The sequence below is a fragment of the Panthera pardus genome, unplaced genomic scaffold (assembly GCF_024362965.1).
Source record: "Panthera pardus isolate Hobbes unplaced genomic scaffold, ASM2436296v1 HiC_scaffold_16, whole genome shotgun sequence".
In the NCBI taxonomy this organism is placed as follows: Eukaryota; Metazoa; Chordata; class Mammalia; order Carnivora; family Felidae; genus Panthera; species Panthera pardus.
Genome location: NW_026526721.1, coordinates 104,120,783 through 104,137,000, shown reverse-complemented (window position 1 = coordinate 104,137,000; position 16,218 = coordinate 104,120,783).

Sequence of the window (16,218 nt, the reverse complement as noted above, 5' to 3'; positions counted from 1 at the left end):
ATTTTAAACACTGTTTCTAGGGGTCCCCGTGTATCCCTCATGAGAGGTTATTGGCCATGGAATGTCCTTAACAGCGCTGGGATAGGGAAGTGAGAGCAAAAGCTTAAGAATGGTGCTGATTTCAGATGCAGAATTGTGCCCCCCAAATGGGCAAATCCACTCTGACCTGCTGGCCACCATGCTTCTCAGGGAGTTCCTAGAGACCATCCCATGTCTGCACCCAATCCCTGAGCCATCAGGCCCCACTGTGCCTGGGCCACATGCCTACTGACCAAGCACCTCTTTCCTCAGGCTCAGGGGTCCCTTCACCTAGATTTTCCTAGCTCTTCCCTTCAGCTCCTTTAGCCAAGTCCCTGGCAGCCTGCACTCCGACCAGCCTACTAACTCAGCCTGGCTCCAGGCAATGGCCGACATTCCCTAGGGTGACACTTAGGAGCCCCACTAACCCTGCCAAGACAGTAAGTATCCACCTTTCTGATCATCTGAAATAATTAGCCACCAGCTTGATAAAGACAAATTCAGTAAAAATATATACAAGCCATATTCTTGGTATAGGTCAAACTTATTCCAAAATTTGCTTGGGGCAGCATGAGACACTGCAGAGTGTTTTAAAATAATTTTTTATCTTTGGGGCACCTGGGTGGCTCAGCTGGTTCAGCGTCTGACTCTTGATTTCAGCACAGGTCATGATCTCACGGTTGGTGGGTTCAAGCCCCACGTCGGGCTCTGGGCTGACAGTGTAGAGCCTGTTTGGGATTCTCTCTCTCTCCTTCTCTTTCTGCCCCTCCTCTGCTTGTGCTCTCTCTCGAAATAAATAAGTAAACATTTAAAAAATTAAAAAATAAAATAATGTTTGATCTCTTAGAAATATATGCCAGTCCCATTTGGAAAGCTCAGAATTAAACACACTAAGAGTTCTTATCACATTGAATTCCCATTTTCATGCTATAGAACAAAAACTCAGATCTACATTCTATGGGTTTAAATGACACAATCAAGCTTAAGGCAACCAAAACAAAATGAAATAAAACAAAGCACTAAGAAGGATGTGTGCATAGTGGCTTAAAGAGCAGCCAGTGAGCACAGACCTTCTGAGTTCAAAGCCTTAGTCTTCCACAAGTAGCTGGCTGGGCTTGGACAAGCTAATTAACCTAGCGGTGCCTGTTCCTCCATCTGGAAAATAGGGATAATCATAGTACCTGCCTCATGGGCTTGTTTTAAGAAATGAAGGGTGTAATGTGTGTAGCATATTTAGAATAGTGCCTGACACATTGTTGATGTTTATAAAGTTTAGCTATCCTTCCATTTGTCCTTCTTATATTATGTGCTGGTCAGATAAATCAGCATTTCCTAATGGCTGGCCCATGGGACTCAAAGAGGCCACAAAAACTTACCACTAAATGGACTTAATTTGTAAGACAAAAACTCATGCTATGCTTAATCAGCAAGGTAAATTATCACATTGGATGCGATTTGTATTTTCAGTGACACAATAAATAAGGACAAAATGATTATTCAGATGTTTTACTCTTTTTATTGTAAATCTTCATAAGAATGTAGTCTGTGCTCGCACACGTTTAACAGGCTGTGAAGGAGAATTTTCATGTTTGACCAGTCCACAATAAACCCATGTTGGGAGGTGTTGCTAGGAGAGGAAGCACTTGGAAAGCAGCTGCTGCCCTCCTTAGTTCCCAGGTGAATGTAGGCACAGTTGACTAATGACTGTCCCAGGACACATTCAACGTCAATAACAACATTAAAATAATTAGAAAATAGTGACTCAAAACAGTGTGCTAAATATACATGCGATACATATAAGAAAGGCATAATATTCACAATATGTTAAAACATCTTACTTATCCATTAGGAACAGGCTAACAATGCAATTTATAAATGACAAAAGAGAATAAATGGGCAGCTTATAAAAGAAATGCAAATGACTACACAACATGAAAAGATGCTTAACCTCACTAACAATAAACAAAATGTCACCCAGATATATTTACTCCTGACACATGGGCAAAGGTAAAAATAAATCATTGATAATACTCAGGATTAGTAACAGTTCAGTGGCAATGTGAACGGTACAGCCTATAGCAAGAATGCTACAAGACCTTTCTCCTTCTCAGGTTCAAAGCCAGCTGGAAATAATTGCCTCCAAATTCCATCAAGTCCCATGAGTTCTACTGGAGTCTTACGCACTTCCCTAAAGCAATCACTGTGGCCATGGAAGCTAGCACCATAGCTGGCTTAGTGTGAGCCAATGTTGGAACCCCACCCAATGGAGACAAAAAATTGGGAGTTTTCAGCATGAAGACAGCATTTAAAGCCACAAAAATGAATATGTTCACTCAGGCAGAAAATTTAGAGAAGAGCCCCCCACCACTTGGGAAACTACATGACCATGGATATTGTGTGTATCTTTCCAAAATTGTTTCATGCTTTTAGATTCTTATGTACGTATGCTTTGTTTTGTTAATATACAAGAGTTTAGCTCATGTGTATCTTTCTACACGTTTGTTTGTTTGTTTCACTTACCAGTACGTCCCAGAGAAATTTCCATGCCTGGAATCCCCAAAGTTCAGGGCTTCCCTGGTCCATTTCTCTGAAGAATTAACTGACTGGGGCCAAGAAGAAAGTGGAGGTGGTCTGCTCCTTACGCCCCAACCCACAACCCACCTCACCCCCACCTTCCTGATAACAGTGCCACCAGTTCCTGAGGCTTAGAAGGAACTATCTCTTCTTATGCTTTATTTTTTGTTACCCTTTTCAGAATTTATTGCCATGATTTGGTCTCTTTGGGAATATATTTGTGCTGTCATTTCAATAAGTTTTGAGGAGCAAAAGTGTGTAAGTCATATGGTCAGCCTGCTATAGCAAAGCAAAAGTCTCCATAATATACTTTGAAGGAATAAAAGCAAGTTTTAGAAATATCTACATATACACATATCTACATATATGTATATAATACATATATTTACATATAATGCCATTTTTAATTAATAACTGTATGCTCTGTATGTTTAGAAGTTAAGCAAGAAACTTCTAAAGTATACATCTCTGTATTTTAAAAAGTTTCTTGAATGGGCATCGATTATTTTTACAAAGAAAGATTTTTAAAAATCAGTAAGCTGATTTTTAATTTTTTAAGAGAGAACATGGTCATTAAAAAATTATTAAAAATTCGGGGCACCTGGGTGGCTCAGTCCATTAAGCGTCTGACTTCAGGTCAGGTTATGATCTTGGGGTTTGTGGGTTTGAACCCCGGGTCGAGCTCTGTGATGACAGCTCAGAGCCTGGAGCCTGCTTTGGATTTTGTGTGTCCCTCTCTCTCTCTCTCTCTCTGCCTCTCTCCCTCTGGTGCTCTGTCTCTCTCTGTCTCTCAAAAATGAATAAGTGTTGAAAAAAAATTTTTTAATTAAAAAAAATTATTGAAAAGCCAAGAAGAAAAATGAAGTAAAAAAAAAAAAAAAAAAACCCTTTCATGAAGTGTTGAATTACTAATATAATATATAAACTGAAACTAATATAACACTGTATGTTAGCTAACTGGAATTAAAATGAAAGCTTAAAAAGAAACCTTCCATAATCTCCTTTCACTTTGGTGATAACTATTTGTCAGATAAATATTTTGGCTTGAATCTGCTTTATCTTTCCCTCCTGCAAGCATGCACATGCTTTTTCTCCCCAGTGCAATAATTTTTATCATAATGATACTTTCTCTTAACAACATGTCAAGAGCATCTTTCCAAATCAATAAAGAAGTATCAACTAATCTAAAAGAATAGATTTAACAGTCTCTGTCCACAGAGCAATAAAATTAGAAATCAATATAGAAAGATAAGAGAGAATACATTTGGAATTTTAATGATATAATTCTAGTAATATATAAATTCAAGAGGAAATTACAACAAAAATTTCAAAATGTTCAGAACTAAGAGATAACCAAAACTACAAATCAAGAATTGTAAGATGCAATGAATGTTATGTTATGTTATGTTAGTTGTCTTAAATGCATTTTTTGGTAAATAAGGAAGGTTGAAAGTAATCTGTTTTTTAAAATCTGTGTGGTAGTGACATGGGTATTTATTACCAATATATGTTTTTGGTTTTTTTCTCTTCTGGGTATTTGGGATATCTTATATATTAAAACTTTTTAAGAAAAATAAATGAGTTAACTCAAGCAGCATTTGACTCAAAGCAAACTCAAAGAGAGTAGGAAAAAAGAAGTACAAAACCTGAAATTAATTATGATCAATAATTATGTTTTTGAAAAGACAACAAATAAGCCCCTGGTTATACTGATCAAGCAAAAACAAGAGAAGACACAGAATAGGCACAAATTAGAATTAGAAGTGAAGGGAAGATATAACTATACATGCAGTAGAAAGTTTAAAAGTATAAAAGAAAAACAATATAAACTTGAAAAATATAAATTATAAAAATAAATTCAAAGAGAAATAGAAGATTTGAATAAACCAATAACTATTTAAAAACTTGAATAAGTTGCAGGGGGAAGAAGTTTCCCTTTCTTCTCTCACAAATGGTACAGTATGGTTTCACAGGCAGGTTTTAACAAACATTCAACAGATTACAGAACATTTTTTTAAATGTTTATTTATTTACTTTTGAGAGAAAGAGATAGGGCACGAGCAGGGTAGGGACAGAGAGAGAGGGAGAGAGAGATCTCAAGCAGGCTTTACAGCATCACTGCAGAGCCCGACGTGGGGCTCGAACTCACAAACCGTGAGACCATGACCTGAGCTGAAATCAAGAGTTGGCTGATTAACTGACTGAGCCACCCAGGAGCCCCCAAAACAGAATATATTTTAAAGAAAAAAAAGGAAGTTATCAATTTATTTTCTGGAACAAAACTGTCTTAGCTGGGGCTTCCCTGAAAACAAAGCCTGAGACGCAGGCTTCCATAGGGGTAGTTTATTTAGACTGTGATCCTGGGAAGCAGAAGTGAGGGACAGAGCATTGAAACAAGGAAGGAGAAAAGCTCACATAGGACTACATCATTGAGGGGCACCTGGGTGGTTCAGTGGGTTAAGCCATCCCACCCTTGATTTCAGTTTAGGTCATGATCTCTCAATTTGTGGGATTGAGCCCCCGCGTTGGGGCAGAGCTTGTCTCAGCACAGAGTCTGCTTGGGATTCTCCCTCTCCCTCTCTCTGCCCCTCCCTACTTGTGTGCACATGCATGCTCTCTCTCTCTCTCTCTCAAAATAAATAAACATAAAAAAAAAGAATATATCATTGAGTTGGCTTCCACTAAGGGAGACTGAAACCTTCTAAGAGGCCTCTTAATTTCATCTTAGGACTGTCAGCCTGGGAAAAGAAAAGAAGGTGCAATAAGCTCTCCTGAGTGCTTTGGTCAAGGTCTGCCCTTGGTCATGAGTGGCCCCACAGGTGTTCACTCCTCACCCGCCTGCACTTCCAGGTGTACGTGTGTGAGTGCAGAGCAGGTTTTGTGGGTATCTCATGCTTGTGCCTTGGGAAAGCTCTAGGAAGGATGTTGGAGGAGCAGGGCATGAACCTAGGCCAGATACAGTAGGTTGTACTGGGACAAAGCCAGCATGGAACTGGTCACCCAGGAGTTAGAAGTAGGGCTGGAAAGATGTGTCAAGCGATGTCTGACACAAAAACCAAAAACAGATCAAAACTACATAAGAGAAGGAATTTATGGGCCAATCTCACACAGATGGATACAGAAGTACCAAATAAAACCTAAGCAAGTCCAGAAAGGGCTTATCTCAGGAATATAAGAATTAGCCATTAGAAAATACCCATCATGGGGTGCCTGAGTGGCTCAGTTGGTTGGACGTCTAACTTCAGCTCAGGTCATGATCTCACGGTTTGTGAGTTCAAGCCTCGCATCGGGCTCTATGCTGACAGCTCAGAGCCTGGAACCTGCTTCGGATTCTGTGTCTCCTCCTCTCTCTGCCCCTCCCATGTTCATGCTCTGTCTCTGTCTCTCAATAATAAATAAACATTAAAAAAATTTTTTTTTAAAAGAAAATACCCATCAGTGTGACTTAATATACTAACAGATTAATGAATAAAAACAAAACATGATCATCTTCTTGATGTAGAGACAACATTTGAATGTCATTCACAAATTTAAAAACTCTTAAGAAACTAGGAATACAAAGAAACATCCTTCTATTAATACGGCTATCTATTGAAAACTAACAGCAGCACCACAAAAAAAGATGAAGGCCTAAAAGTTTCCCATTAAAATCAGGATTGTGTCAAAATGCTCACTATCATCTCTGTATTAAATAAAGAAAAGCTCCAGTTCCCTCCCATTAGTGGTCGGTTGATTTTAAAGAGTATCAAGATGTTCCAATGGAGAAAAAAATTGTCTTTTCAATAAATGGTGCTGGAGAGACTGAAGTAGCCACATGCAAAAGAGTGAAGTTGGGCCCCTACTTTATACAACATGAACTTAAAACAGATCAAAGACATCCATGTAAGAGCTAAACTTATAAAATGCTTAAAAGAAAACAGAGGCATAAATAAGCTCAGATTAGGCAATGCTTTCTGAGACTGAAATCTCAAGCAACAAAGCGAAATTAGTCAGGGAAAGACAAATATCACATGACTTCACTCACATGTGGAATTTAAGACGCAAAACAGGTGAACATAAGGGAAGGGAAGCAAAAATAATATAAAAACAAGGAGGGGGTACTAAATATAAGACACTCTTAAATACAGAGAACTGAGGGTTGCTGGAGGGTTGTGGTGGGAGGATGGGCTAAATGGGCAAGGGGCATTAAGTGAGACACTTGTTGGTATGAGCACTGGGTGTTATACGTAGGGAATGAACCACTGGAATCTACTCCTGAAATCACTGCACTATATGCTAACTTGGATGTAAATTAAAAAATAAATAAGTAAATACATTTTAAAAAAGAAATCTCAGGCAACAAAAAAGAAAAGTACATGAAGTATACATCATCAAAATTTAAAACGTCTCTGCTTCAAAGAACACCATCAAGAAAGTGAAAATACAACTCACAGAATGGGAGATTTCTGCAAATCATATGCCTGATAAGAGACTTGTATCTAAAAAATATAAAGAACTATTACAACTCAATAATAAAAAGACAACCTGATTTTAAAATGGGCAAAGGATCTGAATAAACATTACTCTAAAGAAGATCTATCTACAAGTGACCAATAAGTACTTGAAAAGATACACAACATCATTAGTCATCAAGGAAATGAAAATCAAAACCATGCTAAGGTACTACTTCAAACCCATCAGGATGACTATAATCCAAAAGTTAGATAACAACAATTGCTGGTGAGAATGTAGAGAAATTGGAATCCTCAGACACGAATGATACAGCCACTTTGGAAAACAGTCTGGCAGTTCTTTAAACAGTTACCATATGACCCAGCAATTCTACTCTAGATTTATACCCAAGAGAAATAGAAACTTATGTCTACACAAGAACATGAATTTGTGAATATTCAAAGTAGCATTATTGATAATAGCCAAAAGGTGGAAACAACCCAAATGTCCATCAACTGATGAATCGATAAATAAAATGTGGCATATCTATACCAGGGAATATTTTTTGGAAAAAAAAAGAAAGGAAATGATTTGGCAATGACTTCTTGGATATGACAACCAAAGCACAGGCAACAAAAGAAAAAATAGATAAATTGGACTTCAACACGATTAAGAACTTTTGTGCATCAAAGGATACTATCAAGAAAGCAGAAAGACAACCCACTGGATGGGATAAAATATTTGCAAATCATATATCCAATAAGAGTAATATCCAGAATATATAGAGAACTCCTAAAACTCAACAATTTCAGACCTTAAATTCAATCATATGTTTCAAAAAAGGAAAATTTCTATCCACCCCTCACACACACACACACACACACACGGAGGAAGAGAGAGAAAGAGAGAGGGGGAGAGAAGGCGATGTAAACACAGAGCAGAGAGGAATCTGAAGGTTGACCTTGAAGATTGGAGTGATGTGGCCACAAACCAAGAAACACCACAGCCACCAGAAGCTATAAGAGGTGAGGAACAAATTCTCCCCCTGGCCTTGAAACTACAAGAGAATAAATTTCTGTTTTAGGCCACCAAGATTTAGAAATGTCAGCCCTAGACTAACATACAGCCCTATAGCACCCGCCAGAAGAAACTAATTAAAAGACATAATGAACAAACATTCCTACTCATAATAGCAACACTTTAAGATAGTTAGAAACAAATCTAATATCGTACAGCACTGATCATGGACTTCCTGGTGAGGTGCCAGGTCTTGCTTCCCTATCAGACTAAAAAGCCCTTTGAGATTAGAGAACATGTTATTATTTTTTTTAATTTTAATGTTTATTTTTGAGAGAGAGAGCGAACAAAGCATGAGTGGGGAAGGGACAGGGAGAGAGGGAGACACAGAATTAGAAGCAGGCTCCAGGCTCTGAGCTGTCAGCACCGAGCCCGACGCAGGGCTCGAACTCACAGACTGCAAGATCATGACCTGAGCCGAAGTCGGACACTTAACCGACTGAGCCACCCAGGTGTCCTGAGAACACATTGTTATTTATGAATGATGTGTCCCATGCCTCCTATGAACTGGTTCATCCACCAGATACTAGAGATTTAAAAATAATTATACATAGATCCTGGCCTCAAAGTAAACAGACAGGTAATAAGAGTAGAATGCAAAAGGTATTTCAATTGTAGAATGAACAGTTCTGTGGGAGTTTGGCAGAAAGAAGAGCCCTATCTTGAAAAATTAAGTTTCACAAGGAGATAGCTCCTGAACTATCTCTTCAAACTTCAGACCAAGAAGAGGCAAAGCAAGAGCAGTGCAGATAGAAGGAATAGTGAGTGTATCAATAATGAAGTACCAGGAAACAATCTGACATGTTTGGGGAATGGTAAAAATTCATTCTGTTTACACTCTGGATACTAGAGTATTTTCCTTTAGAAGTAAGGAAAAGGAAAAAGCTGGAGAAGTAGTAAGAGAGAAGAAAGAGGAGGAGGAGGAGGAGGAGGAGAGGGTGGAGGAGGAGGAGGAGGAGGAGAGGGAGGGGGAGAGGGAGGAGGAGGGTGAAGGGTGAAGGGGGAGGAGGAATAGGGAAGGAGAGGGAAAAGAAAGACCCCTTAACGGGAATGTAAGCTGGTGTAGCCACTCTGGAAAACAGTATGGAGGTTTCTCAAAAAACTAAAAATAGAAATACCCTACGACCCAGCAATTGCACTACTAGGCGTTTATCCAGAGGAGACAGGTGTGCTGTTTTGAAGGGACACATGCACCCCCATGTTTAGAGCAGCACTATCAACAATAGCCAAAGTATGGAAAGAGCCCAAATGTCCCTCGATGGGTGAATGGATAAAGAAGATGTGGTATATATATATATATATATATATATATATATATATATATATATGTGTGTGTGTGTGTGTATACACAATGGAGTATTACTCGGCAATCAAAAAGAATGAAATCTTGCCATTTGCAACAATGTGGATGGAACTGGAGGGTATTATGCTAAGTGAAATTAGTCAGTCAGAGAAAGACAAAAATCATATGACTTCACTCAATGAGGACTTTAAGAGACAAAACAGATGAACCTAAGGGAAGGGAAACAAAAATAACATAAAAACAGGGAGGAGAACAAAACAGAAGAGACTCTTAAATATGAAGAACAAGGAGAGGGTTACTGGAGGGGTTGTGGGAAGGGGGATGGGCTAAATGGGTAACGGGCACTAAGGAATCTACTCTTGAAATCATTGTTGCACTATATGCTAACTAACTTGTATGTAAATTTTAAAAAATAAAAAATGAATTAAAAAAAGAAAGAAAGAAAGACCCCTTAAGCTAAACAAAAGAGCTCCTTGAAGAAAAAGAAGCTAGAAAAAGTCTTTAGCTATGGAATAGATTTGATTTTTTTTTCTAGTTAACTCTGGTAGAGATTAAGAGCAGACTGGTATCAGAGAAGCCAGTTAGGAAGAAATGAAGCAGTCCAGGTAAGAGGTGGTAGGAGCTCCAGAGAAGCAGTGGAGATATAGGGAAGGGGACAGCTTGGAGAGGTTTTAAGCATCAAGGATATGGAGACCAACTGGACATGGAAGTGAAGGGGCAGGTAAAGAATGGCAACTCCATAAGAACAGGGAAAACATTTTTGTCTGTGCACTGCTGTGTCCCTGGAATTTATGCCAATTCCTGGCACACAGAAAATACTCAGAAACCAACTGTCTAATGAATAAATGTAGTATGACTCCCAGTTTGGAGAGTGGAAGATAGATTCAATGGTGACTCGAATAGGCAAAAACATGGAAGGAGGAATCAATGTATGGGCAGAATGCAGTGGTTTATCTGAGTCCTATTGGTTTATGTACCTGTAAGTGGAGATTCTGGCTGGAGCTCAGGAGTTTGAGACTGCTGGAATACATGAAATTCCCAGGAAAAAGCATCAGAGCAAGAAAGGATAAGATCCAGACTGCACCCTTTCCCTTCCTTCCACCCTCATCCCCTCACACACACTGGGTTTTCATCAACTCTCAAAGACGTAGATACTCTCAAGAGGAAGTCAGCAAAGGAAACTCAGAAGCAGCTCCAAATGTAGGAGGAACATGGTCCCCTGATGCCAAAGGATAAGAGTTAAGCCAGAGAGAGTGTTTACCCTCTCATAGGCTGCAGGAAATCCAAATACGACAAGAACCACACGACTGACAATTAGGAGATTAAGTTAGTCTGCTCGGGCCACCGTAACAAAATACCATAGACAGGGTGACTTAAACAACAGGCATTTATTTTCCCACAGTTCTGGAAGCTAGAAGTCTGAGACCAGGGTACCAACAAGGTTTTCTTGCTGGGCTTTCTTGCTGACTTGCAGAGGGTTGTCTTGTCTCTATGTGCTCACATGGAGGGGAGAGACTGGGAAAGGGAGAAAGAGAGAGAAGCTCCATTCTCACCACCTCATCTAAACCTAATTAACCCCCAAAAGCTTCATCTCCAAATACCATCACATTGGGGGTTACACCTTCAAAATATGAATTTTTGCGGGGACACAATTTGGCCATAGTGGAGACTGTTAATGAACTTTGAGAGAGCCACTTGAGAAGAGTGGGGAGAACAGAAGCAGATAGTAATGGTAGAAAGTGAAGGGGAGTAACCTTCCATATTTTTAGCTCTTTGTGCCTGGTTTACAGTAGGACCTTAATGGATAACATTAAAGGAATGTTTGTGGAAGATTCTCAGAACTTTTACCTACCCCTTTCCTAACTTAAAATAGTTACTTACACCTTATCTTGAGTTTCTCCTGCAGCCTTCCTTCAAATCCTTCTGGACTAACTTCACTTTAGACGTCACAATTGTTTGCTGAAAGCACCTGATGACCACGCGCCAGTGCAGAGCAACAAGCCAGCTGCATGGAAGGGAAGAGTGATAACATCTGCATCAAGCTGGGGAGAGTTCCCAGGTCTAAATGGGGCCACCTGTACTGAGTTCCAACCAACTGTTGCCAAAAAGAATTGTAAGCCTAGGGGCGCCTGGGTGGCTTAGTCGGTTGAGCGTCCGACTTCAGCTCAGGTCATGACCAATCTTGTAGTTTGTGAGTTTGAGCCTGCACTGGGCTATCAGCACAGAGCCCACTTTGGATCTTCTGTCCCTCTCTCTCTTTGGCCCTCCCCTCTTGCGCTCTCTCTCTCTCTCTCAAAAAAAAAAAAGGAAATTTTAAGCCCAGAATTGCCGAACATTGGTTATTTTCCCAGAGAAGCCATAATCTCAGATTCTTATGTAAAACCATCCAATTTTTCCATTAGCAACTAATTTACATTAGTTTTGGGGGTTCAATAAAGCACACCTGCAGGGCTATGAGACACTCAAGCCACACACAATCCTCAAGTTGCCTGTGCTGATTCCTGCCTTAGATCTTACAGGAGGCAAGCTAAGCATAAATGAAGAAAAGTTCTACTGCTACACAATAAGCGGTAACGCTAAGAACCGCATTAACTCCCAGGGCATGATTTGGGTTGAGAAGAAAAATAAGCTTCCCCTGTATTCATGGAAACATAACCCAAATTAGAGTTGCAGAGGGCACTCAGAGATGTCAAGTACATTCCTAACTGATCCAGAAGGACAAGCAGGCTGTTGACAACACAGGCTTTCATGTCCCCTTGGTGAGGAGAGGCCACAGGGCAATGATGTCCCTGAGATCCAGGCTCTCACTAGGAATGGAGGGCAGCAGGGGGGAGTCAGAAGAAACAGGACCAGACTCTGTTCCCTTGACCTCTCAGAGACCTGTTTCGTCCTTTGTGCAACCAAGGGGCTGAGCCCAGGATGCTCTCCCCAGTCCCTTCCACTCTGCCCATTTGCACTGAGTGGTGCACTGAATGCATTTCTGTTCCCTTGCCATGACACAGTGTTGTTTTCTGATGGGCAGGAGCAAGCAGCATCTCTTCCACTGGATGAAGAGCTGTTGCCAGAGGCCTCAGCCACTCAGCACGCTGAACCAGCATCTCGGGGGAATAAACAATGTCAGAAATTCATCTTCATAACTAGTAAGTGAAATCTGGCAAAGAAGAAAAAGACAAGACTAAAGGGAGTAATCTCCTTTTGTTTTGCTCTTCCACTCAGTATCCCTTCCCTTATTAAAATGAGAGAAGCAAGAAGAAGTCTGGCTCTTAGAGGAGTAAATTGCACTCAATTTGTTCATTCAATCACTCACTCAACAAATATTTATTGAGTGCCTCCAGGCTCCAGCCCCTGTGCTAGGCTATATATATATATATATATATATATATATATATATATATAGGCTATATGTGTGTGTGTGTGTGTGTGTGTGTGCCACTATATATATGCATGCTATGAAAGAAAAGAACTGTGTGCCATGATGAAGAATAACATGAGGTGTACAGACGGCCTCCCAAAAAATGATATTTAAGCTGGAAGGTGGAGAAGGAGAAGGTGGCAGGAACTGTTCAGGGAAGGGTGTTCGAAGAATAGGAAACAGAAAGTCCAAAGAACTAAGTCATAAGGAGCTTGGCAAATTCTAGAAACTGTCAAAGGGCCAGGTGGCCAGAGTCTGCTAACAAGAGGGCAAGTAAGTGGATTCCAAGATTACTGGAGAGGTGGCTGCCTTTCCGACAGCCATCATGAGGCTGGATTTTACTCCAAAGGCAACGAAGAACTGTTTGTAAAGGATATAAGTAGGGGGTTGAGATTATCTGATTTTTGCAAAGATCCCTTTGGCTGCTGCATGGAGATTCAATTTCCGGAAAGCAGGAGAAACCTGATCATGAGACGGATACAATCATTCAGGCCAGAGACTGGCTATGGAGAGCAGTGAATGGACTCAGGGTACTTTGTAGGGACAGAACAGAGAGAACATACTGATGGTTTGGATGTAGGCGGTGTGGGAATGGGAGGAATCAAGGATGACCCCTAGATATTTGCCCTGAAATACAGACATTTGTGGATACTGTTTACTGTGGTGAGAAGGCTGCAGCAGGTGGGTTCAAAGAAGAAAAAAATGGTTATTTTAGTAGGTAAATGACTAGGCTTGCAAACACTGCTTTAGAAGAACCCCTTAAACATAATATCCCATATCACAGTGCTGATCATGTCAATGGCCCTGCCTCAAACATGTCAATCACTTCTCCAGGCACTGAGATGAAACACAAAATAGCATGGAATTTAAAGGGCTTTATGGTGGGGTGTCTGGGTGGCTCAGCTGGTTAAGCACTCAACTTCTGCTCAGGTCATGATCTCACAGCCCATGGGTTCAGGCCCCATGTCAGGCTCTGGGCTAACAGCCCAGAGCCTAGAGCCTGCTCTGGATTCTATTTCCCTCTCTCTCTGCCCCTCCCCACTTGCTCTGTCTCTCTCTCTCTCTCTCAAAAATAAATAAACATTTAAAGTATATATTAAAAAAATAAAGTGCTTTACGGGCCCAGCTTTATCTCTCCAGTCTCATCTACTTCCACTTCCTACACACATTCTTTCATTATTATTATTGTTATTTTTGTCATTACATGTAATTTGCAGTTCCTTAAATATGCCTTTCTCTCCTCATGCCTTTTAGCCTTTGAACGTATTGTTTTGTTTCCCTAGAAACATCCTTCTCTCTTCTTACACCTCCTGAACTCAACTCAACACAAAAGTGACACCTCTTCATAGAAGCTTCCCTTGATTGCTCCTGGCTGAGTTATATGTGTTTTCTAACCAGGCAACATAGTATTAATTTAGAGCACAGAACATGGAGTCAGATTGCTTGTGTTCAGATCCTGACTATATCACTCAGCAGCTGGGAGTCCCTCAAGGTCAGGGACTACACCTGGGATGAATCTATACCCCCTAAAGTGCCCAGGACAGTGCTTGGCACATAATAGGGACCCAGGAAATCTGAAATGAATGAATGCGTGTGTAAATGTTGCCTGATGAAGATCTTGTGACGAAGCATAAATGACTTTCTTTACTGCTCTCGTTAGGCTTTGAATGCCCAAACCAAGTTTTTCAATCTCCCTTCTAAACTGAGAGGATATTCTCCAGAGATATATATCAGAAATTGCTGAATGCCCCAAATGAGAAGCAATTGCACTTACTTTCCTCCAGTGCTTTCCCTTCTTAAAAATTTCACTACAGTGAGCCCGCCATGTACCCTCTCAGTAAGCAGGTAAACCATGCGCCTTCCTGGACGCCTCACCCATGCACGAGCTGAATGCCCTCTGTTGCTGACAGCTGGGCCAGCCAGCTCATGGGTCCTCTCCCTCTCCTCTCCAGTTCCTAGCAATGGCAGCCCCAGCCTGAGAGTCTGAGCCATAATCGCACACACCCCACATATATATTCTCCAGATTTCTTCTCTATTCAACCACCCAGCAGATCTCACGGTAGTCTGAAGATTTGTGCAGTGTGCTGGGAGGCAGAGGGGAAAGAAAGATGGCAAGATTCAAAGACTGCAAATCTGGGCCCAACTAGTTAGGCCATCTTAGCAACCACTCTGAATCAAGTCTCCTAAATGAGCACAAGGAAGTTTCCTGCCCTGCAGGAGTGTTCTGTGTGTGGGAAGGTATTGTTAAAAGCACTTTGAAAACTAAAAATGTCTATGGAAAACATCACATAATTGGGCAACCAGAGAAAGAAAGAGAGAATATTGCTGCTAGTTGTCCGTTCTCTCAATATTGTGAAAGTACTTTAAACTTCATTGCTTACTTTATAATAATTGACTGTCTGACATGGTATGTGCTCTGCTCCAAGGAGCACAACAGAGCAAAGCAGGGCTGGATTCACACTCTGGTCTCTGGGTTCTGAATCCACTTGTTTTTCCATTCTGCTGGACAGCTGGGGCCCAGGTCAGCTGGGGGCCTGTATCTCTCTCAGGGGAGCAGGCCATAGCCTATGGTGGGTTCCCCCACGTATTCCTCTACACTGATTCACCCAAATTCCTGTTGCTCCCTCTTCTTCTTGGTTTCTGTGCTCCTCAAGACTACAAACCCATCTGTTAAGACAGAGGAGGTTTCTCCTTCTTCCCGAAGGCCTCAGCCCCTGGCCGAGTCTAACTCTTAGCAGCAGAGGGAAACTAACACCCATTGTTTCATAACAAGCCTTTCCACCTTCTCACAGGAGCCTCGTCAAGCAACTCATGCACACATTCAGTTTCCCAAGTACCTACAGCATGTTGGGTGCTATCCCAGGTCCCTTGCAGGTACAGAGTTGAACAGGTACAGCCAGTCCCTGACCTTGACAACTCCCAGGTGGTCAGTGATGGAGTCAGGATTTTAGGCCAGGCAGGTCATGAATTTTATACTGAAAGGGTTCTCAGAGTTCACAAGGTCCAATATTCTCATTTTACAAATGACAGTGCTGTTTCAGTTTTTACTAGGTGCCAGGCAGTGTTCTAGGGATTTTTAAAATGTGAGATAGGTACAAAGGAAAAAATGGAGCTGAAGAACTTCTAAGAAACTTACCTAAGATTGGACAGCCAGGAATAAATGGCAGAGCTAGGATTCAAAGCCAGACGATGGGGCTTCCTCATTCACACCCTCAACCTGTCTTATTGAGTGAAGAGTAGCATGTGGGCCTCAGACCCCTCTGGCAGGTTGCCAGCCCTTCCCTGAACACCCGTCAGGATGCCCTGTCTCTACCTTCCAGCAGGCCAGACAAGGCCCAGTCTTGAGCCAGAGAGCAGAGATGCTAACAAGCCCGTGGAATCTGGACAGAGGCCTCAAGCCTG